Below are 4,140 nucleotides of genomic sequence, written 5' to 3' on the forward strand. Positions count from 1 at the left end.
GGCTGCAGCTGGAGGGTCCGGCCACCATTAATGTTCCTGTGATATGTGGTAAGTGTTCTGCGGGCGCCGCGTCACACCGGAGGCTCAGGTGAACCTTAGTAACGGAGCGGAGGCAGCGCCCCCCGGGGACACAGAACACCTGAGCCCGGACGTGTGGACCTAAAGAGCCATAACTGCAGCTAATGAGCGTCAGCTCTGCGCCACACACCTGCTCATCACCTCAGACACCTGGGAGAGAAGACGTGTCATGTGACCGCGCTGACACCCGGCAGATGAAGACGATGGAAGATTCTCACCGACTGCGGAAGAAAGGAACCAGATTCCTCCAGTCTTTATCTAAGGGGGGGGGGACGTAAACTGTCCGAGGATTGTAACCGGCAGCCCCCACAATGCACCGCTCATCTCCGACAGCCTTAAAGGGGCATCCAGTTTGTAGAGACCCTTCAGGGCAGACGAGGTACTGAGGTCATTGCTCTCTATGGCCAATACAGGGGGGTCCTGAACGCTACGACCCCCCCCAATAGGACATATGGATAGGGGAGTCCCGAGAGAAAAAAGCTTGAAAGGGATTTAACATTGCAAATAGTTTTGATATTCGATTAATGGCTGACAAGATCCCTCGCAGTGTCTGAGCGAGGCCAAAGGCGCGGCACGCATTGTCTGAGCGAGGCCGGAGGTGCGGCGCGCAGTGTTTGAGCGAGGCCGGAGGTGCGGCGCGCAGTGTCTGAGCGAGGCGCGGCACGCAGTGTCTGAGCGAGGCCGGAGGCGCGGCGCGCAGTGTCTGAGCGAGGCCAAAGGCGCGGCACGCATTGTCTGAGCGAGGCCGGAGGCGCGGCGCGCAGTGTTTGAGCGAGGCCGGAGGTGCGTCGCGCAGTGTCTGAGCGAGGCGCGGCACGCAGTGTCTGAGCGAGGCCGGAGGCGCAGCGCGCAGTGTCTGAGCGAGGCCGGAGGCGCGGCGCGCAGTGTCTGAGCGAGGCCGGAGGCGCGGCGCGCATTGTCTGAGCGAGGCCGGAGGCGCGGCGCGCAGTGTCTGAGCGAGGCCGGAGGCGTGGCGCGCAGTTTCTGAGCGAGGCCGGAGGCGCGGCGCGCAGTGTGGGGTCGCTGGAGAGGCCCCCTGTAATAAAACACAATTGCCGTCCATAAACACGATGTCATCACTGAACGCGGCTGATATATCGGTGACACCGTCGTACGGCGCCAAATACACGCTCAGATTCCAACACTAACGAACAGCGACTGGCGCTAAAACTGTAATGACGGGGTAGGGAGACAGACAGGTGAGCCCTAATCTACCCGCCACTCAGTCCCTGCCTACTTGCAACGACCCGTCCTAGGCGACGGCGTACAACTGGGCGATGGTCCATACGCTCAATATGTGCACAACAGACAAGGGAACACAGAAGCTAAGGGAAATGGGGCAGTTGCCCACGGCAACACCGTGAGCAACAAGAGTAGTGAACGAGTCAAACCAGGAGTGAACGAGGTACCAAACGCAGAGCAGGAGCGTAGTCAGTAAAGCCAGGGTCAGTATGGAGCAGAGGACAAATAGTACAAGCAGCAGCAGCAGAGCCAGGAAACAAGAGAGAATCACAGGCAAAGGAGGAGCAGGAAATGAAGGTATAAATAGACCGAGGGCGGGAGCTAGAACCGTCTGGCCAGGCTGTGATAGGTTCTCCCACTCCTCAGCCTACCAGCCTGAGTGGTAGCAGATTGAGTCACTCCAGCAGACCTAGGAGCAGATGCAGACTGATTAACCCCGGGCGTCGACACAGAAGCTGTGTCTGGCAGATCCTTTACAGGACGTATGGGAAAATCTGAGAGGTGAAGGCTTCAAGTCTAAAAATAAAAAGCACTAATTATGTCTTTGATATTGGTGATAGGATGATCCATGGGAGATCCACTTGTGAAGGGACCTGCTGTCCTGCTCCCTGAGATCAAGTAACTGGATCTCCTGAAATTAAAGGGCTTGTAAAAAACAATATGAACTAAAATAATAAAACAGCCTAAGTGCCCCTTAAAAGGGGTTCTCTGCCCTGGACAATGCAGACTTCTTAGAAGGATCCCTTGACAATATACAGAACACAAAGTGCCCACCTGCTGAGATTCCCAGCGATCAGCTGTGATCTGTGGGGAAACCTGGCAGTAAGTGTTCAATTTCCCTGCAGCGCCACCACAGGAGAAATAAAGTATTGCACAGTGTCCATTCATATCAATGTGTTGTCTGTATAATACAGGACAGGTCCTCCAGAGACGATCTGCTCTCCACCGGGAGATGAGGATCCTGAAAATGGAACCTCCCTCTATTAACCCAGAATTCACTAATAAGGTGTAGGACAATGGGTTTCCTAAACTGGACAATTCCCACAGCTCCAGCACAATGGTCCAGTGGTCCCCTGCCAGTCTCTGTTTACATTGCAGCAGCTAATGACTGTGGTGATGCCAGTATGTGTGGAACGTGCCCGCCGCCATTTTTTCCATCTGTGACAGCTGAGTCATTGTATCTTGTGGGTGCAGTGGATGTCACTGCCGCCGTGCTCAGGGTAAAGGCAGAGTTGGCCATGGCGGTCTACATTATGTCTTTGGTCTATTATTAGGGGGTGGTGGCTGATTCGGGGTACTCCTATGAAGAGGGGGAAACATACTAACTCTGTCCCTTGTATCCAGCGATCTTGGCCGAGCATCTCCTCATTACTCCTACGTTCTCTACACCTTGGAGTTGGTGTTTCCTCCGTCATGACTTTTGGAGAGGGTCATACCGCGCCAGCATTTTGTAAGGTCACTGTGGAGCATGGAGAAGATGGGGACCTCTTGATCTCAATTGGTTTAATGGATCTCCCCGCGATTCATCTCTAACCCCTGACGAGGGAATGTCTTATCACATTAGGATCAACAGGTCGTAGTCACTGCAAGATGGAGAACAGGATGACACGAGGGATGACTTGAGACATGTCCAGGAAGACGGATGTAATATCATCTGAACAAGCCAAGAATCAATCTTTGGTATCTATGGCAGATCAGGACCAGAGCAGACAGACAACCCAACCGTCATTAACACCAGGAGGAGGACGAGACATCATCAGCTGGTGGAGAAGTTCTGCAGCACTACAACAGGACTAAAGAATGGGGGATCCACGCTACCCACGCTGGGACAAAATGTCAATGGACCAGGAGAGTCTCAGCCAACAAATGGAGAAAATGATCATGAGGAGGAGGAAGAGTCAGTGTAATGTCAAGAGGTGGTAAGAGACGGCTTTCACCCATATTAGAGTGGACATAGGGTGGTGTCCTCTACTACATCTGTGATAAAGGAGGGTGACAATATAGGGGATGGTGAAGTGCTGCACAGGACCTTGAAAACGGGCTGGATGAGGATGATGAGGCTGAGATATTAATATTACCAACATTATTATTATTATTATTATTATTATTACTATTCTTATTACTATTATGATTTTTTTATAATTAGTATTATTAGTAGTAGTAGTCCTGGTAGTAGTAGTAGTCCTAGTATTATTATTAGTAGTAGTCCTAGTATTATTATTATTATTATTATTATTATTAGTAGTAGTAGTAGTAGTGTTGGTGGTAGTTGTAGTAGTAGTAGTAGTGGTATTATTAGTAGTAGTATTATTATTATTATTAGTAGTAGTCCTAGTATTATTAGTAGTAATACTCCTGGTATTATTATTATTATTAGTAGTAGTAGTAGTAATAGTAGTAGTAGTAGTAGTAGAAGTAGTAGTATTATTATTATTAGTAGTAGTATTATTATTAGTAGTAGTAGTGGTGGTAGTAGTAGTAATAGTAGTATGTAGTGGTGGTAGTAGTGGTAGTAGTAGTAGTAGTAATAGTAGCAGCAGTAGTAGTAGTAGTAGTAGTATTAGTAGTAGTAGTAGTAGTCTTGGTGGTGGTAGTAGTAGTAGTAGTCTTGGTGGTGGTAGTAGAAGTAGTAGTAGTAATAGTAGTAGTATTAGTAGTAGTGTTAGTAGTGGTAGTAGTAGTAGTATTAGTAGTAGTAGTAGTAGTCTTGGTGGTGGTAGTAGTAGTAGTAGTCTTGGTGGTGGTAGTAGAAGTAGTAGTAGTAATAGTAGTAGTATTAGTAGTAGTGGTAGTAGTAGTAGTAGCAGTAGTAGTAGTGGT

The sequence above is a fragment of the Rhinoderma darwinii genome, chromosome 2 (assembly GCF_050947455.1).
Source record: "Rhinoderma darwinii isolate aRhiDar2 chromosome 2, aRhiDar2.hap1, whole genome shotgun sequence".
Lineage (NCBI taxonomy): Eukaryota > Metazoa > Chordata > Amphibia > Anura > Rhinodermatidae > Rhinoderma > Rhinoderma darwinii.